This window comes from Chionomys nivalis, chromosome 3 (genome assembly GCF_950005125.1).
Source record: "Chionomys nivalis chromosome 3, mChiNiv1.1, whole genome shotgun sequence".
Classification (NCBI taxonomy): domain Eukaryota; kingdom Metazoa; phylum Chordata; class Mammalia; order Rodentia; family Cricetidae; genus Chionomys; species Chionomys nivalis.
In genome coordinates this window covers 71,529,612-71,553,993 of record NC_080088.1, presented here as the reverse complement: position 1 = coordinate 71,553,993, position 24,382 = coordinate 71,529,612, and the positions used below count along the sequence as shown (strand labels likewise).

Below are 24,382 nucleotides of genomic sequence, written 5' to 3'. Positions count from 1 at the left end.
TTCAGGTTTTCTACACTAGAATTTTATTTGTGCACTGCAGAGAGCTTTTTCTCCCCACTTGAGATTCTATTCTGTCTTCTTTTTTCCTTTTCTTTCCTATAAAGTTTGGTTAACAGTGTATAAAAGCAGCTGCGCCTGCACATTTACCCAGCTCTTGGCAGGAGCCGGGGGCTGCAAGGATGAGTTATGAACGACCTGTCTTCAGTGGATGCAGGGTCAGCTGAGGATGCCACAGTGGCTCCACACGAGCCACAGTATTTGAACAGTGTGTGCAAAGGACGCAGAGAAAGGAGAGTGGGGTAGACAGACACAGACATGCTTGATTGAGAAGAGCGGACAAGACCTGGTTACTGTCATAAATGCTAAAGTTAGCTTCAAAACTACAGCCTGCAGAGTTCATTTTTTTTGTTAGTATGTTAATGTATTGAAAAACGAATTAGGGCTTGCCTTGGGAGAGGCTCATTCTTCCTCACTTAGCAGTCATTTGTTGCCTGTAGTTCTTTGTCAAGGGATGGGCCCCGGTGAGAATTATTTTCAATAATTCACTTTCAAGGGAGGGGAGAGGATTGAGGGAGGAACCGGAAGGGGGAAAGTGATGTGATCGTATTTTAATAAAAATGTATAAAAATAAAAGTAAATAATAAAACACCAAATACACAGGTGGGTGGGAAGTTTTGACCTCCATGTTTTTTTTTTTAAGAAATTATTCAAGGCACAAGTGTCTCTTAAGAATTTCTTTAAAATTAAAAAGCAAAATTAAAAACAAGACAAATTTAAAATTAAAAGCAAAAAAGAGAAAAGAAAAGCCCTGTAAAACTCCTCAATTGAAATTAATTGAAGAAGAGGTCCTTAATGCTCTTCTTATACTTTCAACTTCAGTTAAAATAAAACTAATGGAGTCCCCAGTTCAAACTAATCAGTGATACAATGCATCATCTCTCTCAAATGTTTCACATGAATGAGCCCTGTTTATTGAAGTGTGAGTCTGCATTTTTGGGTGCAGGGATGGGGATGGGGTGGGGTGAGGGGGTGGTTCAGAGTGAACGGTGTACACACTGGAACCTGAGATACAAAAGGTTCTACTCAGCTGCTTTCTTGTACTGGTTCTGCTGTGGCAATCGATGTACCAACATTGTGCTACAGTTGGAAGTCAGTATCTGTCAGGAAACAGGAAAGAGCTCAGTCCTGAGGCCAACAAGGATGAGTCAGTGTTTCAATCTCTTAAACCCATGTTTCCTGATCAGGAAGTGTGGAGAGAGTATCTACTACTTTACCCTGTAGGGCTTAGGAAGACAAAGGCAGGTAAGGGATGGCTCAGTGAGTAAAACTTGCTCCGTAAGCATGTAGACATGAGTTCAAGCCCCAGAAGCCATGTAAACCCCATAGCACACAGCTAGAATTCCAGGGCTCTTGGAGAGATGGGAGCAGAGACAGGAGAACATTGGACGCTACTTGGTCAAGAGGACGGGAGTGAAGATACAATCTTGAACAAGACAGCCTGCCTCAAACAACATGGAAAGGGAAGACACACCTGAGGGCTGCCCTTTGAGCGTCACACTGTGGTGTGTTTATGCTTGTGCTCACACATATGCACATAAAAAAGGGTAATAGAGATTTGTAGTCGAATTTCTTTCTTTCTTTTTTTTTTTTTCTCTTTGCTCTTTGGGCCCGCTGCCCAGCTCCCAAACAAATACATGGAGACTGGCCTTTGCTTGGCTTCTTTCTAGTCAGATTTTCTTAACTAAGTATCCCATCTACCTTTTGCTTCTGGGATTTTACCTTTTCAATTCTATATTTTTCTTTTCCTTTTTACTTCGTGGATGGCTGTGTGGCTGGGTCCCTGGCACCGTCCTCCCCTTCTCCTTTTCTCGTTCCTTGCTCCTAGCTCCTTCCTCTTCTCTTTTTTTCCTTCTATTTATTTTCTCTGCTTGGTATCCCCACCTATCCCTCTCCTGCCTATCTATTGGTCGTTCATCTCATTATTAGATCAATCAGGTGTTTTAGACAGGGAAAGAAACACAGCTTCATGGAGTTAAACAAGTGCAACATAAAAGAATGCAACAATCTTTGCATCATTAAACAAACATTCCATGGTACAAACAAATGTAACATCATCTAATAATTCACAACAGAGGTTTCCTAGCACTGGCCTGGCACATGGGGTCACTGGATGGCAACTGTCTTCCCTTCATTATCAGATCCAGGGAAATAGCCCAGATTCCCTGATGCTGTGAGTGCCCTCATAAATGTACAAAAGCTTTGAAATGAAAAGATGGTCTTAAAGGTAAGCGACAGTAGATTCCAGCATAAGGAAAAGAATGAGAAAGAAAGAGAATGTTTTTAATTAGAAGATGCGAGAGGGAAAGCTGGAAAAAGTATAAAATTGTCCCTTCATGCGTACGAATAACTGACGCATACAGTAGAAGATGGTGGGCTTAGTGGCAGCACCCTCTCATAGGTTAGGGCTGGGGTCTGGGGGGTGGAGGGGAGGCTTGAGAGATGAACAGAGTGAGTCATCTGGCTGAAAGCATTTAATGAACTGCCACCCACCTGCAGAGACTGGCCTTTGTGGACAAATCACTTTGAACTAGGTAAAAATAGCCAACAGAAACCAGCCCCACGCGGAAAGAAGGGGGGAAAGTCATCTTATTTGGTTGACCGACATTGTTTTGATCAGAATATGAAATCACATGCTGACTTGAGTTGGTCAGAAAGACACCCTGTGGCTGATGGAATCCTGTGCGTTTATTCATTCCTCCTGCTATTTACCAGGGGTGACTTTTAAACCTGAGTCAATCCATCCTCAGACCTACCTCTGTTATACGAAGCTGCTTTGTTCCTGGCTGCTCAGCCCCACAGAAACCATATTATTTGTAATGCTGTTTGGCCAATAGCTTAAGAGTATTTCTGGCTCACTCATATCTTAAATTAACCCATCTCCATTAATCTGGGTATTGCTGGAGGCTGTGGCTTACTGGGTAAAGTTCCAGTGTCTGTCTCCGGTGGGGCTACATGGCTTCTCTTGACTCTACCTTCTTTCTCCCAGCACTCAGCTTAGTTTTCCCTGCCTAGCTAAGTTCTGCCTTGCTATAGGCCAAAGCAGTTTCTTTATTCATTAACCAATAAAAGCAACACATTTACAGAAGGATTTCCCACACTATTTCCCCTTTTCTGTTTAAATAAAAAGGAAGGTTTTAACTTTAACATAGTAAAATTACATATAGCAAAATAGTTATAAATCAAGTATTATAGTTACAATATTTATATCTACTTTATCTCTTATTATAACTAAGGAAAACTATAACTATTCTTCAACTCCGACAGAGACATCTCGCTGCCTGGACAGTCACTCAAAGTCCTTCTGTATCATTGGAGCATCCATCTTCAGCCTACAGGCCCATAGTATCCAGCAGACTTTTCCACAAAGCAGGAAATTTCAAAGATAGTTCTGCCTATATTGGCAGTTTGTCAGTCACTTTCTTCTGTGTCCTGTAGAATGTCTAGCAGACTCTTTCATGAAGCAGGAACCCCAAAGGATTGCCTCACCTTTAGGCAAATCCAGCAGTCATTTCTCTGTGGGTCCTGCACGTCCAGTTAAATAATAAAAGCAACACATAGACAGAAGGACCTCCCACACAATACCTCCTTCCACATTTTCCTCCAAAGTGAAGGGACTTTTTCCATGGAAACATCACTCTCCATATCCATGAGGTTTGGTGAAGCCCCTCTTCCAAAATCTCAATGGAGAATCAGAAACCAGGCCTCCCAGCTTCCTTCCTTCTCTCTGTTCTGTTCCTATGAGACCACCTTCCACTCCTGGCCTTCCTAGTATTAGCTTCCAGTCCTCAAAACTGTTCTGCAGATGAGTCCTTCAAAGAAGCAGTTAGTTTCAATTATCTTCTAACTCGGGAAGCAAGTTGACTGTCAGTTTGTATCTGGTTCCTTTTCAAGTGTCCGAGGCCTTCACCATCCACAGATACTGGAGGGTTTGAAGATAGGATGGAGTTTTCATCCATTCGTTCTGAAGATGTTTGGGGTTCTGGGGCAAGGTGGCAAGTTACCCTGCTAATGGGCTGGTGGTCCTTGGCTGTCACCACTTGCTGGAAGTGTGAGTTGAACTGGAATCACAGGAAGGACTTGCATGGGCATGGGCTATATATTTGCCTAGAGGCTAATGTAGGCTACAGAGGAAGACATCAGAGAGAGGGGGCACAGTAAATCTGCCCATTGTCGAGAACTACAGGTTACACAAGTGAGATGGGTGATGCCTGCTCTCCCCCCCGCCCCACAAAGAGTTTGCATAATTACAAAGAGCACTAGGGACTATTCATTTGTCTACATGGCAACACAGTTTTGGACCCAAATTATATTGTGGTTGGAATTTGTGAACCCAGGGATGGAACTCCCGAGTACATCTCGTGAGTGAGCAGAATGAGTTGAGGAACATGAGTGACACCACATTGGGCATTTTCTACAGCCCACATTGCCACAACGAGGAACTGCAGGGTGCTTTTCTCACCACACCTCTTCTGGTACATGGGAAGTTAGGGTAGTGATGTCAACATCAACAGATTTTTTATTCTGTCAGAAGGTAGGCATCTCTTCCATCCTTCCTTGCCTCTGTCGATGTGGACAACAGAAGTCTAAGAGGATGAACTCCTCCTGCCTTGGGACCAGCAGGGTGAACCAGCACTAGGAAACAGTGTAGACAGATGTGGAGAAAGAATCTATTCCCCTCACACCATGGTGACCCAGAGAAGAAGCCGGGTTCTAATAGACAGCAGAACTCTAGATCTAGGAGACTTCTTGTTGTTGATACAAAGATGGATTGACTGTAAGATCCTGGAAGGAAATCAGATTGAAGTTCTCCAAAATGGGGAAGCATTAAACCCTTCCCAATGCCGAGGGTTAGGAAATAGTTCTTGAAAAAAACAATCACAAGAGTAGTATGTGGCTTCATTCTGAAAAGGAAGGATGAAGACACACAACCAGGGACTATGTAGGCAGGGGCTACAAGCTTATATCGGAAAGTTGTTCCATAAAATATAGCATAAAATGACCCAACAACTCTGAATAAAAACACCACCACAAACTGAAAATTGAGGGAGTTAGTGGTAATCTACTGATTGCGGTAAAGATGACCTATGGGAACCCCTCAACAATGTAGGCCATTTCGCAAAACAACAACAAAAATCTGGCAGACTAAAGCTGAGAAAATGTCATCTTTATTTTATTTTTGGTGTGGAATTAGATAAATCCCACAAAATTATATGTAAATACCATGGACATGATGTTAATTTTAACCTGAATGGTGAGAGAGCCTGTCTTAGGCACATGCACGCACACACTAACATGCTGCTTTTAGCAAATAAAGTAAGATTATTAAAATTGAGCTGATTTTTCTCATTATTACTATTATTATTTTGAGTGCCTCCTTTCAATGTCTCTTATTTTTTTATAAGCATGGAATATGCTTTTTCAGACCATTGGTTTGGAAAGTGAAATTTTGGGCAAAGTCCTAGCACAGGTTCTCACAGGTGGTGAAGGGCTCTTGCTCCTGAATTTGACACCCCAAATTCCATCCCTGGGACCTACATTCTGGAAGGAGAGAATCTCTCATACGTCACCTTCTGACGTCCATGTGCACCGTGGCATGTGCCCTACCCCAATACATAAATAAATGGTTTTCAATATTAAAATGTGTTTTGCAGCTATCATTTTCTATATTAAGTGTCAAGAATAAAATGATTCATAACTCAGGAATTCAGAACATTTTGTTTTCATTGCCCCAACCCTTTCGTCCTGACCCAGAGGCTTCTGGCTTTAGCACAGATGAGAGGGTGAGCTTGGTAGAATTCTCATCTATGGCAGCATGTGCAAAGCCCTGGCTTTGAGCCTCAGCACAGCAGAAGCAACAAACACTTCAAAACCTTAAAAAATTTGCTCTCAGCTGGGCGGTGGTGGTGCACACCTTTAACCCCAGAACTCGGGAGGCAGAGGCAGTCAGATCTTTGTGAGTTCAAGGTCAGCCTAGTCTACAGAGCGAGTTCCAAGATAGGCTTCACAGCTACACAGAGAAACCCTGTCTCAAAAAAAAAAAAAAAAAAAAAGTTATACTCTCATGTTTGTTGTTTCAAAATTTCTTGTTACAATGCATGCATTTTCTTTAGTTCATAGTTTTAAAGCCGAATGCGGTCGTGGTCTGGGCACAGTCTAAGCTGGCTTCTGCAGTGGTTGCCCAGCCTTTATACAATACTTCCACAATGGGCTGATGGTTTCATCCTTCAGCAGCTCTGCTTTCCTTGGAGTCCCTTCTGTACTGCATCCACTTCTCTGCACAGCAGGCTGCCTTTTCAACCCTTCCATCTCTTCCCATTGGCAGACGTCATGCCTTCTTGCCACGCCTCCGCCCCATTAGAATTCTAGTCTCTAAAGCAGTCCCAGCTGGATTACCACATTTGCATTCTCTGTGCTATTCTCTCTCTCTAACCCCATTTTGCATTTTCCTTAGCTCTTGTGTCTAGCTTTCGCTCATTCTTGAAGGAGGTGTCAGGACTCATTCCCTCTGCGAGCCAACTTAAGAGTGGCCAAGAACTGCGCAAGGCCCATCCCCAGGCTGCCTTCCCAGAGCATGTCACCCTGGAGGATCGCATTTCAGCGTTACTTTCCTCTCAGCCCCAGAAAGAGTCTACTTTTCAGAATGCTTAATCTTCCCTGTGGGGAGGTAAAAATATCTTAGCATTCCATAGCCATTTTAATAACTACACATGTTCATTTAAATGTAAATCCCACTTGTATTCATCTCATCACGTTGCCTGGATCCTTAAAATTCCTTATGTGATCGTTTATTTTGATCACTTGATTTGTTGAGGTCTGACTGACAATGGACATGATGTCCCTCTCCAACTGTGTTTGGCCAAATTATTTAATATGCTTTCATACTTGCTATTTGGTATAAAAATATTCATAAATGTGATATTTCTAATAAATTATTTTAGTCATGTTTTCCATATAAATTCTATTTTGCTTAATATGAATAACATTCTTTTTTTGTATTTTCTTAGTATACCTATGTTTTTTTCTCTACTTTACCTGTTCTGTCCCATTTTGTGTAAAACGTAATATATTTAGAACTGGAATATACCCCAAACTATAGTTCTGTGTCTTTTAAGAGAAATAATAAAACCAGTCACCCTTAATGTGATAGTGTGCATGTTTGACCTCATTTCTATCATCTTATCTTATGCTTCTATTTTTATGCCTCCTTTCCATTTTTTTATTTAGCTTTTAATCTTGACTATACGATTCCAGCTCTACCTTCTAATTTTGAGATTAAAAATAGGATATCTAGTTTTATATTGACCTACTCCTATTCAAAATATATTCATGCCTATATCTCTATGTCAACAATAAAAAATTATGACTTTCCACATTACAAAATGAGAAATTTAGTTCTTATATTAAGTAGCCTGGACTTTAGAATTAGTTTTAATTGATACATAAACCATAAAGTTTATATATAGTATTTCAGTAACGCATGCGTTGTAAACCAAACATTTAAATCAAACATTTACCTTCTCAAAAATTTCTTATTTCTTTATGGCAAAAGTGTTCAGAATCCTTTCCTTTAACTTTCTAAAACATACAGCCTATAAGATTATATACAATTCCCCACAATGCCTATAAAAAATGGTACCCTATAGTGTTCACATACAGTCCCTATATATACTTCTTTACAGTCCCTATATACAGACCCCTACACTCCCTATATGCAGTCCCTATACATAGTTTTTGTCTTGGTCACTATTCTACTATGAAGAGACATCATGACTAAGGTAACGTTTATAAAAGAAAACATTTAATTAGGGTCTTGCTTACAGTTTCAGAGGGTTACCCCCATATCATCATGGTGGGATGAATGGTAGCACATAGATAGATATACTGAAGTAGCTGAGCTTTGCTTCCTGATCCTCAGGCAGTAGGCAGAGAGAGACACTAGGTCCGGCAATTTCAAAGTTAGCGTACTCCCAGTGACCCACCTTCTCCAAAAAGGCCGCACACCCTAATCCTTCCAAACAGTTCTTCAACTGGGGACCCAGCATGCAAATGTATGAACCTGTGGGGTCATTCTCCTTCAAACCACCACAGTCTCTTTCAGTACCTATACAGTACCCTACAGTACCTATACTGTAAACAGTTCCCTAAGATGTCTATGTATAGTTCATATGGTGCCTACATATAGTCCTCTACCTTACCTCTATGCAGTTCCTAAATTACCTGTATGCAGTCCCCTAGAGTGCCATCACAGAACTTGTTCCTATCTTTGACTTGGTACCCACTGACCAGCATCTGATGTGGGATGTCCTTCTGTATATGTGTTGCTTTTATTGACTAATGAGTAAAGCTGTTTTGGCCAATGGCTTAGCAGAGTAAAGGCAGGTGGGAAATCTAAGCAGAGATATATATAGAGAGAGTAGATGGAGTCAGGGAGACACCATGTAGCTGTCAAAAGAGTAACATGATGACACTGGGAAGCACAGCCTAGTGGCAATCCACAGATTAATAGAAATGAGTTTTCAAAGATGCAAGAGCTAGTTAGAAATACACTTGAGACATTGGTCAAAGAATGTTACAATTAATATAGTTTCTGTGTGGTTATTCGAGTCAGGCAGCTGGGAAACGTAAGCGCAGTCTCTGGTTACAAAACAGCACCCAGTGTTTGGCAATATACAATCACATAAAGCCTAAGAAAGCATTACAAAAGGGCTTCTAGACCCACAAAAATGGTAGTCAATAGGAGTATCTTGGTAACCACATTTTTTTTCCCAAATTGGCTCTGTTTTCTGGCAGCAAGCGGTGATATGGCTTCTTTAAGAGAAGGCTTCCTGACTCAGCATTAGCAGCAAAAACTGCATAGCTTCTTTAAGAAATGGCTCCCAGAATTGGCATTAAATGGACGTCTGTCATGCTGGAAAGTTGAGCAGGGTGAAAGGAACAACCAAAGTGACTGCTCTAGTCCTAGCCAGATTACTTAGCATTTTAAGAAGTGCTCCTGGTCAGAAAATGATTACAGATATGCAATAAGACAGATTCAGATGAAAAAGACCTCTGAATGGGTCACAGTATTGGATAAATGTACATGGGCTTTAGAGAGAGAGAAGAAAGAGTATTAAATGAGTAAAGATAATAAAATAAATATCAAAAAGTAATAAAGTAAAAAAAAGGCCACATAAAGATGGAAAATACACAAAGAGTACAGATTATGTATGTTATTGTGCTTGAATTTTTTGACTGTGAATGGGCTAAGTGCAGAGAGACATTTCATTGTACAGGTTGCTAAGCTAAACCAACGTATATTTTTAAAGGTATCTTGACTTCAAAATTTGAGTCTAAGGATTTGTTACTTTGGAAAAGAGGTTCTGCTTTTGTTTCCACAGAGGATGGGAACCTGTGAATTCCTTCCAGGCTGATGTGGTTTGATGGACCAAGAATCCCCAAAAGGTCTCCATGAACCCTACAAATACTTCACCCAACAAACAGCAGGAAGCAGTTTAGAGAAAGCAATGCCCAAATTCCCAAAATGATTGTTTATAAATGTTTGTTTTCATTTGAAAGGGGACATGATATAGAAATGAATACATTGGCATAGACTTTGGTTTATTGACGCAAATTTAAGGTCAGTTTTGTTACATGTATATTTCTACTCTTGTTTAAGGTATTATGTTTATACAGCTCATTTAAAAATGTTATGGTAGTTAAAAATTATGGATAGTCATCTGTAATAGTCAATGTTAGGTTTTCTAGATATGCAGAGATACATTTCAGATTGATAGTTAATCTTCAAACACTTTAAAAACCTACAGAATATGGCATTTAAAATATTTTAAGAACTTAGACTTTTCTTGACAGTGAGATATGTCTGCTCCTGACAGCACCAATCTACTTCAAGAGGATGATGAGCACTGAAGAAGCTCCTTACAGAGTTTGCTAGCCATTTGGGCAAGAAATTGCTCATGCCTGGATTGCTTGACGGTATGCTGTATGAACTGGACATGCAGGACCCACAGAAAGAATGACTGCTGAACTTACATAAAGAAGGTTAGACAGTCCTTCAGGGCTCCTGTTTTATGAAAGAGTCTATCAGACATCCTGAAGAACCCAGAAGAAAGTGACTGATAAACTGCCAGTATAGATGAAGCAGTCTTTCAAATTTCCTGCTTCCTAAAAAAAGTCTGCCAGAGACTATGGGCCTGTAGGCTGAAGATGGATGCCCCAACGTTACAGAAGAACTTTGGGTGACTGTCCAGGCAGCAAGATGTCTCTGTCATTTCTAGAGTTTTGGAAGTTGCTTACAATGCACTTCCTGTTTACTTAGGTAATATTATACCCTTCTGTGGTCTTTAATGGAGCAGAAGATTAGATAGTTATAATTATAGTTTTCCTTAGTTAAAATAAAAGATAAATTAGATATAAAACTTTAGACTCACAAAGATAGAATAAATAATAGAGTATTTTCCTTAATTTGACAAATGTAAATAGATTAAATATTGTAACTATAATTCTTGCTCAATAGCTGTTTTGTGGATGTAATTTTAATATGTTAAAAGTAAAACTTCTCTTTTTTTTGGAAAGAAAAAAAGAAATGATGTGGGATGTCCTTCTGTATATGTGTTGCTTTTATTGGTTAATAAATAAAGCTGTTTTGGCCAATGGCTTAGCAGAGTAAAGCCAGGTGGGAAATACGAACAGAGAAATAGAGGGAGAGTAGTCTAAACACTGACCCCCCCACCTTTGCAGGACAGCAAACTTCATTCGCAGAGCTATCTCCCCAATTCAGAACAGGCTTTTTGACAATGGTCCTGGGGAATCAAACTGGGGTACTTATGTTTTTGCAGTAAGCTTTACTGACTGAGCCACCTACTAAGGCATTATTATTAGTATTATTAATTTTTCATGACAGGGTTTCCCCTGTGTAGCCCTGGCTGTCCTGGAACTCTGTACACTAGGCTGACCTTGAACACACAGAGATCCACCTACCTATGCCTCTGGAGTGCTGGGATTAAAGGTGTGTGCCACTGCCACCCAGCTTATTTCTTTTTTACTATTTTTTTTGAGGTAGAGTGCTGAGATCACAGGGTGCACTCCACAGTGGCTTTGTGTCTTTCACAGAACATAATTTCCATTCTCAATTTTCAGTTCTTGATTGGCCAGATCATTTTGAGTAAATGACTTTTATCACTACAAGATATCAGCGGTCCACTTTCTGAGCACCTCCTCTCCCTCTTCCTGCTTGTGGAATTCTTCCATCAATGTTCTAGAATTAGAAGCATCCTTCTGATGGTTCATGGTATAGAGCGCCTGGTACTTGCCCCTTGTCTCTTTGAAAATCAAATATTGCTTTTCTCATTTTGTAACAATATCTCTGCTTTTTTTATAATGATAACTTTTTACCAGTATGAGCTTCATCTTCCCCCAAACATGCCATGAACTCTTTTAACTTTGGCATATTTCTGCATCTTGCCTTCCATTCCTCCTTTCCTGTACTGAGAATGCCTATATTGTGACTTCGGTGTGTCCACTGCAGCCCCCATTCCTATGCCTCCATGCATCTTGTAAGCTTTGTGTTCAGTTTAAGCTTTCTGTAGTGTTCCCCATTTGGGCTTCCATGGTACACAAAGCTCAGCCAAAGGGCTGAGATGTGATCCTTGCAGGATCTTCAGTCTACAAATGGCTATAGTGCCATTCCCATCTGCACCCCTCACTGACACCTCAAGTTTAACAAGCTGAATGCACCACTGCACACATTCTGCTAGTGTTTCCTAGTTCTCTTATTCACGAAGCCATTATTCTCCCAGGCACAGAGAGAGAAGCCCAGGAGTGACCCTCTGCTCCTGCTTCCCCTGCTCCCTGCCCCTCGCTGACATTTTCATTCCCTTCCGTGTCCGTCCTTCCCTTCATTCCTGCCACCACTTGTTCAGCCCTCATGCTACCCCAGTTTCTCTTCAAAGCCTCCTGGGGGAAGCTCTGTTTCCCTCTTCTCTTCATGCCACACGGCAGCCCAAGGGATTGTTTTATCATTTCAATATGGCCATATCATTCCCCACTTAAAAAATTTCATTGTCCTTCCCTTCTGTATAAAAAACTGTATGCTTTACTGGGGCAGACATGACCCTCTATGGGTTGGCTGATCACATTTCCAGCCTTGCCTCTTTTCACTTCCTGACACACAGTTTTTGCTTTAGCAACTCTGAACTCGATTGCCGGATTCGCCTCTGAGCCTTTGCTTATTCTGTTCCCTCTCCTTTGTTGACAACTGTGGCTCAAGCTCTCTAGATTATCACCTGGCTCCCTCCATCTACTAACTTCTCAGCTTGTGGAGTTGCTTCTGACTTTCATCAAAGATCAGCACTGTCTGGTTTTGGCTCTGTTCACACAATTGATGGAAAACATTTCCCTCGGAAACCGGTCCTGTGTGGAGCCCACAGTGGGTGCTCAGTGCACATTTGGTTTCATGACTGAGAGTCTGTACAGGAATGCACTCGATGGGACTTGCATGATTTAGGGGTTCGGGCAGAGCAGGACTTTCTCAGATACAGGGTGCAGCGCTGTTGGCTTTCTAGTAAAGAAACACCACCTGGAGACTATGAGAATCAGGCAGGCATGCTGGCACTAGAAAAGGAAACAAAAGGCACTTCTACCAGTGATGTCCTGGGGGCAGGTTTTAAGGCTCATGGGCATCCTTGCTGATAAAGCTTTAGGATGGGGTGGTCTGGATAGCAATACCCACCTTGGCCCTCAAAGATCCTGGAAAGAGCACCTGGCTCCGTAGAAGATGCAGAGATATTTTTTCAGCTCAGTTAATTAAAGGTGGGTCTACAGTGGCTGTTGTCCCAGAGAGGAGAGGTACAGAAATACAGTCGGCAATGAAAACATTCTGCACCGCAGGACCTGAAGATCAAAGTGGTTTGCTGAACCCTTGCTGCTTAGGGCTTCCACATCAGATGGATCATAAAGAAAGTGAAAAGCCAGTTCCTGTGTATGCAAAGCCATCTCCACCATGCAGACCATATGGAAAGGAGGGTAAGGCTTGAATAGCCGACTGGGAGGGCAGATCTGGCTTTATTAGCTGTTTGGTGGCCATCGGGGTTTCCTCTTTTAACCTTTTCTTGCTCACAGCCCCTGCTTCAGTGATCACACTGGTGAGATGAGCTGCAGAGGTCCACAGTGCCTGACTCACAGGCCTGTGACTGGAATCAGGAGAGATTATGGCTATAAACACATTGCTGCTTTTCTAAGTATGCAAAGAATGTTTATTATTGATTATTAAGATAATATTTTACTTAAACCTCTTCTCTCTTATATTCTTTCTCGCCTTGGACCACACTTGTAATCTCAGTACTTCTTCAGAGGCTGAGGCAGAGAGATGGTGAGTTTGAGACATGCCTGAGCTATGTAACCCTTGTGGACGAAAGAAAGAAAGAAAGAAAAAAAGAAGGAAGGAAGGAAGAAGAGAAAGAATTTTCAAAGTTTTTTTAATGCTCTCTTCTTTCACACTGTGATCAAGGAAAAGCACCTTTCATTTTCATTGGGATATTGATCACTTAGGAGGTCAATTATTAAAGGAGAAGTGGATTTTTTTTTTTTTTTACATGAGTCAAAACCTTCAGAAGAGAAGGCAAGAAGAAGGAATTCCACTCTGGAGAAGCACTTGTTAGAGCAGAGATGGTGTTGTGGAATATTAGCTTAAGATGTTACATTTGTTTATGTTGTGAAATATTGGTTCAATGATGCAAAGATGTGTGGCATTCTTTTATGTTGCATTTGTTTAACTCCCTGAAGCTCTGTTACTTTGATTGTCTAAAACACCTGTTTGGTCTAATAAAGAGCTAAATGGCCAATAGTGAGTTAGGAGAAAGGATAGGCAGGGCTGGCAGGCAGAGAAAATAGATAGAAGAAATCTGGGAGGAGAGATAGAGGAGCAAGGAGGGGAGGATGTCAGGGGCCAGCTACCCAGCCACCCAGCCACCCAGCCACCCAGCCACCCAGCCACCCAGCCACCCAGCCACCCAGTCAGCCATGGAGTAAGAGTAAAAGTAAGATATACAGAAATAAGAGAACACTAAATGCTCAGAGGCAAAATGTAGGCAGGATAATTTAAGAAAAGCTGGCTAGAAATAAACCAAGCAGGCATTTATAAGAAAGAATAAACCTCAGTGTTATCTGGGAGCTGGGTGGCAGGCCCCCCGAAAGAGTAAAGAATAAAACAACCACCAACAAGAAGGTGGTTCCTCTCTACTGTGACCTCCAGGCCAGGCTCATCCTGGGTAGGTGGAGAGCTCCACCTTTCTGTTTTGTTTATTTGTTATTTTAGCTCGGTTTGTCACTAAACACGGCCTTGAACTTGTAATTCCCCGGCAGCAGTCTCTCTAGCAGTTGGGACTTCTGGCACGAGCCTGGGTTCTTGGCCTGGGCTCCTCATTGAGGTGATGACTAAGGACTAGACACTCTCTTGGCTCCTTCGCCAATCTTATTTCCAACCATACTAGGAACTCTTAGATATGCCACAAATTAATACATGTCTCCTATGACTGAAGAGCATTCTAGAGCGCTAACGCAACATGTAGTTCACATAACTTGAACAGAATATATCCAGAGTTATGCAGCAAGGGGGCCATCGCCATCATCTTCAGAACAGACAGAAGTTCGTTCTTTTACTGGGAAAGTGACTTGGAATATTTCTTATCTTTTTTCTTTTTTTCAAGACAGAGGTTCTCTGTGTAACAGTCCTGGCTGTCCTGGAACTTGACTTGTAGACCAGGTTGGCCTCAAACTCTCAGAGATCCACCTGCCCTCGCCTCCCAAGTGCTGGGATTAAAGGTGTGCACCACAACTGCCTGGCTGAAAGTTTCTTATCTTGAGGAGCTGATGTTAATCCCAGAAAATGTTCTGAAACAGCATTTGGAATTATCACTGAAGTTGTGATCTCCATGAGGTAACGTAGGCTTACCAAAGGCTGCTTATTAGTAAATTAATGATGTAGCTTCTTTGACAAGGGTACTGAACAGCAGACTAAGGGAATTTCAGTGGCAGGGAATCAGGACCATCCCAAGGTGTTTGATGAGCTTTGCCTGACAGTCTCTTGGAAAAGATAGAAAATATGAGCTAAATGATGATACAGTAAGATGAATAACTCTTCTAAAAACACATTGATCAATTATTGAATTCATACCTAACTAGTCTTGGAGAATAGAGAGAAGTGACTCCTATAATGCTCATTGTTTATGCTCATAACTTGGGCGATGTGGTCATGAACATCACATTTGGGATGGCTGGAACCTGCTGGGAAGGCCAGCAGAAACAATGGATCACAACAGAGTCAGAAATATCGTAGCAGGCTATCGAGAAAGACAAACTAAATGATACGTAACACGGAATAAACACAAAGTCTCTGCATTTGTCTTCCAGGTGCCACCTTATGACAACGATGGAACTGAGGAGACAGGGCGAGAAGGGGAGTTCAGGGGTCAGTCAGGAGGCAAGCTGGATTACTTCCATGGATAGGAATCACAGCCAGTGTTAATGGCATAAATATCTCATTAGGCCTCAGGAAGCTTTTAGCAGAAATAGAATTGAAGAAGCGAGGAAGGTGCTCACTTCCCTTTGAATTATAATTAGGCCGCCCTTAAGAAGGGGCCCATGATCCTAGGTAAGTCAATCCTGCTCTTGGGAGACTCACAGAGAGTAGCGGCGGGCTGGAGTGCTTTGCCAGTTAAGTCCAGAGGCGAGGCCTCCTCACACCCTGAGCACAGTTTTTGCACTCTTGAATGCCATTTGCAGCTACAAATTGTATGGATGGTTTCCCTTTGAACACCCACAAATTTACCCTTTTATCTGCTTCCCAGGCAACCAGGAGGGTGACAAGTCGCATCAGCAGCACCGTGCACGTCGGTGCTGAGGCGAAGCAGAGAGCCTTGGGAGCTTTGGAACCATTAGATCTGTGTGGAAAAGTCCGTCTCTCCCGCCAGCTTTGCACACCCACAGGCAAAGCTACCCAAACATTCTGAGATTCACCATCCTTGTCCAAGAGATGGGGTTAGCAACACCAGGCTTATAGTGACGTCAGTGACAGGGGAGAGGGTACGGTAGGGTGCAGGGAGCAGGCAGAGCCTTTCCTCTATTTTCTCTCTTCTTTCCTGTGGGTCAGACACTGTGCAGAGGACACGGTAGGAAACAAGACAGACACAGGCATCCCGTTCATACTCTAGGATGCTGGACTCTGCAGTTAAGGAGATTTACAATCTCCAACGCATCCACCGAGAGCTGCTTGTCTCACTTAAGCACAAGAAATACAACCATTGTGACTGTGAAGCTGAAACTCTAATTGTGTTTTATTTTGGGGATTTAAACAAGCACGGGTAGAGAGAGATATGTGAAAATAGACAACATAACTCCAGATCTATCTCAGGCACATTTCCAAGACTTAGCAGAAGGAAGATGCAATGTAAGAGAACTGTGCCCAAAGCACCCAGAACAGCGCCCCGGACATTCTTACTTGTCTATGCATCTATTTCAATCGATTCTATTGAATGTCACCTATGTATAAACCTCGGGTGCTGGGGATGTAGTGAAAACGTAGGTTCAGCTATGCCCTGAGTGAGTCTGTAGCTCAGTGAGGACATGTGAAAGAAATGTCTTCACCATGGCAAGACAAGTCTATGCTCTCTGCTGCGGAGGCATCCATTTTCCACGCACAATGGGGAGAGGATTTCAGAAGGATCTGTCTGACCCTGAGCTGAGTCCTGCAGAGGTTGATTTCAGTGATAAGACTCAGACAATGATTTTTCCATGTGTAACAACATAGGGCTACTGCCCCAGTTGCTGGTAGTAGTGGCAGGTATGAGGCAAACAGCTCTAAAGAAAACCCATGACCAGGGCCAATTCATTTCTTTTAAAATTGCCCTCTTGTGGGCTGGTGATAGTGGTGGTGGTGTCTTATTGTCTTTCTTCTTTGCCAGCCACATACTCTTTGACTTGGTGGTAGTTTCGTGATGATAATCCCTTGGCGTGTGTGTATGTGTGCATATGTGTGTATGAATACATATGTGTGTATATGAATGTGTGCATGTGCATGCATAGGTGTGTGTGGTTGGAATCTCTCTACTTCAAACTTTCTCCACTCTATATTTTGTGACATGATCTCTCACTGAACCCAGAGCTCACTGATGTAGCCCGGTTGGCTGGCCAACCAGCCCCAGGGACCCTCCTCTCTCCATTCTCCCAGCACTGGTATTATAGGCACACATCACATGCCTCTTTCCTTTTCATGTTGGTGGTGTGATCTAAACTTGGTCTCCCTCATTGAATGGGCATGGCAAGGGCTCTACTGCTGAGCCACTTCACCAATCTACAACCTCCTGAAAATGGTCTCATCTGGAGTTGTCTTGATTGGATTTTTTTTTTCTGGGCCGTGTTGTTGTTATTTGATTAGACTAACTCGGATACTTATAAGTAATGATGGTTTTGCTGTGCGATTCTGATACTTGAAGTAAACAAATGGCTCTGTGAATCTGGCCAGAATGTGAAGAAGCTGTGGCTGCTGGGAATCTGGCTGTGACGGTGGTGTATATCTATAAGGGTGAAGATTAATGCAATCACTGGGTGAAGATGAGGGATAGTATATACATTTATATATTTTTATGCAACAGTTTGATTTGTTCCAAGTTAACACATGATGCCCAGCCAGAGAATTGTGTAGCCCCCAGTTATTCACATAGAACTAGGTACAGTTTTAAAGCTAGGCACTTTTGTAGAGGCTTGTAATCCCATCACTTTGGAAGTTGAGGCAGGAGGGTTGCTGGGAGTCTGAGGCTAGCTTGGTCTACATTAGTGAAGACTTTGTATCAGAAAACAGCAGCAATAAGTGAAAAGAGCCTGATATGAAGCAGTTTCCACATCCCTATCTGAGTGCATAAATTAAATGACACGTGTGACTTCTCCCATCACGCCGGGGATGCTCATGTACGTGCCTTTGTCCTGGGAAGTTCTACACAATTCTCGTGTAGCTAAGCTTTATCTACTTAGACTGTGGTAGAGCTGCCTCTAGGGAAATGGAAGTGTAAGTCGGTGTAGCTCTTCTATTCTTACAAGGAACAGTGGCTTCTTGTGTACCTATAAGGAACCTCCAAATAGTTTTGGCCTTTGCCTTGGTAATTCTCCTTCTGGGAATCCACCCGAAAGAAGGAACTGGAAATGTGTGTGGTAAAGAGTTTGCCCAGACTTACTGGTAGTTGCTGAGGAGAGCAGGCAAGCTAAATAGCTAACGGCATAATAATACACAGCTGGGAAACGATGCTGGCGAGGGGATGCTCGCTACAAGACCAATTAAGGAAAAAACGAAAAGCCAGAGGCACAATAGCGACCGCACATCAGAGCCATGGAGCGTGGGTTTGCACTGTGGCTCTGCCGCTGGAGTCGGTCACCTGTACACTCTGCCATCCTAGAGAAACGGGGTTGATAATAATAACACCTATCTCAGAGGGATTTCCTAGGATTAAGTGACATAATGAAGATAAAACGATTAACACCATGCAAAGCACACTTATTAGGTTACCTACAAATGCTAGCCCTCTATGGAGTGTAGGATCTCAAGGAGTAAAAATAGACAGACGAGAAAGAAATATGTCAATGTATTAAGAAATGTGGGATCTGGGTGGTAGGAACCATGGGCGATAATTTTTCACTTTCAACTTCCCAAATTTTCTGCAATGAGCAGGAACTACTGTTATATTAAGGGACTGTCATACTGTTATAATAGAATTCAATATACATTTTTTAAAAAGAATGTTGCCCACAATGAAACAGCACTTCCTCTTTCCCTTCCAGGGGAGGAGCTGGAACCAGCCTTGGCAGACACTGGCAGTCTCATGCTGGGCCCCTACGAGGGTCAGGGGTTGAGGGAGCCTTGCCACCTGTTGTTGTGAGGGTCATAGGGGTTTCTTCTAAGACTCTACTTTCAAGCTGCCCTACTGTTTATCATTCTCCCTCACAGTTTGGTTGATTCGAACTAAAGACTACATAAAATAATAGGAAGATCATGGGGATAGGGAGGTGGCTCATTGGTAAAATGATCGCTGCAGGAGCATGGAGATCTGAGTTCCCATCCATGTACACCCATATACAAAGCTGGGCAAGGCAGTGTATAGTTCAGTGCCAAGGAGGCTGAGATAGGATAGGAGGATTCCCAAACTTGATGGTCAGCCAGCCTAGCTGAATCAGTGAGCTCTGAGTTTAGTGATACCTGATCTCTAAAAATAAGGTAGAAAGTGATAGAGGACCTTACACACACACATACACACACACACACACACGGCATATATACACACACAGAGAGAAGGGGACATAGATACATAGAAAGACATGGAACATATACACACAGAGATATGGGGCATATACACACAGACATAGAATATGTACACACACAGACATGGGACATGTACATACACGTGCACACAGAAACATGGAATACGTACACACAGGCATGGGGCAAGTATACACACAGGGACATGTGCACACAAAGAGACACAGGACACGTATACACAAACGGGAGGACGTGGACACACACATACAAAAGCATTTTTCTACTTCCTTCCCACCCCTAGACCTCTCCCAGAAACAATGATGCCTAGAATGATGGAGTCAAATGTTAAGTGGACGGTGCATGTCTGTGTGTGTGTGTGTGGGGGGGGGAATGGGCTTAAATCAGACCAGAAACACCACAGGAAATTAGCTTTGTTACAGCTGTCTTATTTAATCAGTAAAATTTATATTCAAAGTGGAGTTTCTGTCAAATACAGCCCTTTAAGCAAGATGCACTTTTCCATGGAGGGGACAGCCCTAGACTGAGAAGGGTATAGTTGTAAAGGGTGTGTGTGTGTATTTGGTTCCTGATGTTTATGCCGTGTGCCAACATCCTTCAGTCCTTCATACCGTGAGGGTACCCAATTCTCCAGCAAGTGGCTCCGGGAGCTGTGCTGTATAAACACTGAATCCTCAGGCACGGAGACATTGAAGTCTTGTGTCTGACAACTGTACCTCCTTATGTTTGGAGGTGACCTGGTATACTTCCAAATCTATGATGGGTCCTCAGGCCCTGAAGCAAAAGCTTGACAAACAGCTCTCCTCAGTCCTCCTCCCCACAGGGAGGTCATCGTATGCTAATGAGGCCCTGGCAGATAACCTAGCAGCCTGGGCTACTGAGCCTGGGGATTCACACAGCAATGTCACAAATCACCTCGTTCCTTAGCAGACCCTTCTGACCCCCTCCTCCCTGGAGATGAGGGAGGGGTCTCTGCGCTACCCCGAAGTGCACAGCAGAACTGCTCGCGCGTGCCTGGTTCTTCCCTGTCCACTGCAACGGCGGCAGGGATGGAGGCGGACCCTCAGAATCACCTGTAGGGCTTTCAAGAAGTCCACCGCCCCCTCCTCAAATTCTAATCCACTAATTCCGAGAAAAGGGACACCAGAAGATACAGCGTGAGGTGATCGGGTGCAGTTTTTTGAATGCCCCACATCCCCACAGGTGATTCTAAATGCACCCCCATTAATATACAAACACACAGACAGGTCTTGTGACCCAAAAGAAACAGGTCGGCTTTAGGTTCCCCTTGATATTCCCTCCTTTATTTGCCAAGCTGTCTGTATTCTCTTCAGCGTCTCTCTAAGCCTATGACACAAGAGGCTTTGAACTTGGAGTGTCCCAAAGTCTCAGAACCTCGCGGAACTATCAGGGGCTCTGGCCACCAGGCAACAGAAAGACATCCCCTGCTCCCCGTAGCCCACTGGCTCCGCGTGCCGCGATCTGGATACCCTGGAGTCTACGTAAGAAAGGAAGACATTTGACCAGTTGCTTCAGCAAACTGCCCGAAGCAAGGCCGCCTGTCGCCCGCACACCTTCGCGTCCCGACCGACTGTACAGGGAGGGGGCCCCCACCCTGCACAGTCCACTGGCGCATCCCCTCCCGCCCGGGTTTGTGGCAGGTGGCGCTGTCAGGATGGGCGCAGGGGCCTCATCTGCAGCTCCTTTCCCAGCCGCGGGACCCACTCTTGCTTTGCCCTGGTTTTCCAAGTTGCTGTCGCGTTTCCCCCACATCCCCCCCAAACTGGTAACCTCTGTTTTGTGGCCGCGGTCTTACCTCACCATGCAACACTTGGGTGCGCGCTTCCCGGGGGCGCTCCGTCCTAGCTGCTTATTCCCTTACTTGGGAGGAAAGAGGAACCGAGAGACACAAGGGGACCGAAGCGTGCGCCCGGGCGTCCTCTCAGTGCAGCCTCTCTGGGGCGGGGACATCAGGCGGCTTCCATGGTTGGCGGCACCGGGGTCTTTCACCTCTGTTTAGGGGTTCGACTGCTAGCAGGGCAGACTGCCTCTGCTGCCCACTACGGCACTGCGGCTCTGCACCCTGTCCCTCGCAGCATCGCAAGTCCAGCTGCCACTCTCGCGGCGGAGCCCTGCCCCCCGGGCGCAGAGCCCGCCCCCGCCACACACCCGCGCGCGCAGACACACGCGTCCCCCACAAACACACGGGTGCACACACATAAACACGTGCGCACACACACGCACACCCACGGATATCGATCGTTCGGTGGGAACCTGTGTGTGCATGATCAGGGCACTCCTGACTGACAGCGCTTTGGTCAGGGAGGATGCATGAAGTGCTGGAGGCTGCAAGAAACTGGCTGACTTTGAGGCAGAGAACAATTACTGGAAAAATACAGTATGCCCTGGTTGTTTATTTTTCTTAGCGTAGAAACCCAGGGGTCTGAGCTGCCTACCTATTTCAACCAAGGCAGATAAAAAAATTAAACATAAAAATCAATCAACAAGTTCTCTGTTTTCTAGGAACTTGGTGTCTCTGGTGTCCATTAGCATCAGTCCTGTACAGGAGGACATTTCTGACAGTCCTGAGCCAGGGGCAGTAGATTGATCATCATTTCTCTTCTGCAGGTATGAATGGTTGGGGTTCATTCAGCTTGCCAGAAACAGGCTCTGATGGAGGGATGCGGTCTCAGGAATGAGAACTGTGATGTTCTTCCCTTTGCCCTTGCATGATCTCGGACTATCTTCCAACAGGACAAATAGAGCATTTCTGAAACAAACAAAACACATCCCCACACAAGAAAACACACCCATGCACACACACACAAAAACCAACAATGTGCCAACTTGCACAGTCACTTTGGAAATCGGTATGGTGGTTTCTCAAAAAATTGTGCATCAATCTACATAAACCCAAAGGATGCAGGCCCATACCACAAGGTCATGTGTTCAACTATGCTCATAGCAGCATTATCCTTAATAGCCAGAACCTCGAAATAACCTAGATGTCTCTCAGCTGAAGAATGGATAAAGAAAATGTGGTAAATTTACACAATGGAGTACTACTTATTGGTAAAAAGCAATGACATCTTGAAATTTGCAGGCAAATGGATAGAACTAGAAAAAAACCATCCTGAGTGTGGTAACCCAAACACAGAAAGACAAACACGGTAGGTCTCACTCATATGTGGGTATCAGACATAAAGCAAAGGATAACCAGCCTGTAGTTCACAACCACAGAGAAGACAGGAAACATTGAAAACCCTGAGAGATATACATGGATCCCTTCCTTCCTCCCTGCCGGAAGGGGAAGCAGACAAGATCTTCTTAGTAAATTGGTGGTGAGGGGTGAGGGTGGTAGGGGAATGGAGAGGGGGAAGTGGAGTGGGGAGGAGAACATGAGGGATCAGGAAAATTGAGTTGGGTAAAGGACAATGAGAGAGAGAGAGAGAGCGCAAGGTACGAGATTCCTTGAAAGAGAGAGCCATTTTGGGGTTAGCAAGAAACCAGGCACTAGGGAAACTACCAGGAAACCACACGGATGATCCCAGCTAAGAATCTAAGCAATAGTGGAGAGGGTGCCTGAACTGCCCTTCCTCTGTAATCAGATTGATGACTAACCTAAATTGTCATTATAGAACCTTCATCCAGTAACTCATGGAAGCAGATGCAGAGATCCACGGCCAAGCACTGGGCCCAACTCCTGGAGTCCAGTCATCAAGAGGGAGGAGCAAATTATGAGCAAAGAGGCCAAGACCATGATGGGGATACCCACAGAAACAGCTGACTTGAGCTAGTGGGAGCTCCCTGATATCAGCAGAAGACCAAACTAGGTCCTCTAAATTTGGGTGACAGTTGTGTAGCATGGGCAGTTTGTGGGGCCACTGGCAGTGGAACCAGTATTTATCCCTAGTGCATGAACTGTTTCTTCGAAGCCCATTCCTTATGGAGGGAATCCTTGCTCAACCTAGATACAGCGGGGGAGAACTTTGGTCCTGCCTCAAGTGATGTGACAGACTTTATTGGCTTCCCATGGGAGGCCTTACCCTCTCTGAGGAGAGGATGCGGGGTGGGGTGGGGAGAAGGTGGGAGGAGTGGGAGGACGGAAGTGAGAGGGAACTGGGATTGATATGTAAAATAAAATTGTTTTAAAAATAAAAAATAAAAGAATAGAGACAAGAAAAATAAAAATAGAGAAAATGACTTGGGACTGAGGATAAGGAACAGGAGGCAGCAGTGGCCTAGGCCCAGGGACTTGTGGGACTGTCTCTTTCCATGACGTGGGTGTCTGTGTGGGGGCAGCGGCGGTGGCGGTGATGTTATTTCAGGCATGTCACATCAGCAGAATGACTTCTGTCCATTTCACACCACATTTAGAGTCACCAGGAGTTTAGTCTCATCTGTAAAATATGTGGAGTTTACCAGTTTCCACAGCCAAGAATTCTTTTCTGCCAGTGGGCAGTGAAGGTCCCTGGGTAGAACTGCAGCCAAGAAAAGCTTCCTGCAGAGTGCAGAAGTGCTGGGGGCCCTGGGTGTCTAGGCATCTGGGGAGGAAGCTGCAAACGTGACTGTTGACAAGGGACCCTGGTGGTTAATTCATACCCGGCCACCAGCAGGCAGGGTGAAGAAACCAAGAGGCCCAGAGAGAGCACTCTTCACTTCCTTCCCCATGCCGCTGAGGGCAAAGCTGATGCTGGAACCCTGCGCTCATGCCTCATCCACTAGCTACTCTCCATGCTTCATCCCACCTATGCTGGGTAGCTTCTTACACTTGGGTAGACTGATACACTTAGTGTGAAGGGGTTCTGTGACACACGCCTGAGTGTATGTATGTGTGTGTGTGTGTGTGTGTGTGTGAGAGAGAGAGAGAGAGAGAGAGAGAGAGAGAGAGAGAGAGAGAGAGTTCTTCCTTCATCTCTTGTCTCCCTGCCACTTACCGACTTGTTCATGTCATGGGTGTTTACTAGTTTCTGCTGTGTCTTCTGGCACTTCCCACTGACTCCAGTC

General features: G+C 44.0%; 1 protein-coding gene across 2 annotated transcripts in view; it reads right to left on the bottom strand.

Moving 5' to 3' along the window:
- Dgkg (diacylglycerol kinase gamma) overlaps positions 1 to 21,526 on the bottom strand; it is a 212,595-nt gene extending 191,069 nt beyond the window's left edge. For both annotated transcript variants that reach the window (XM_057764140.1, XM_057764141.1), the window contains exon 1: positions 21,192 to 21,526. The gene's annotated coding sequence lies outside the window, so the exon portion shown is untranslated. The remainder of the gene's footprint in view (positions 1 to 21,191) is intronic.
- Between the last annotated feature and the right edge of the window lie 2,856 nt (positions 21,527 to 24,382).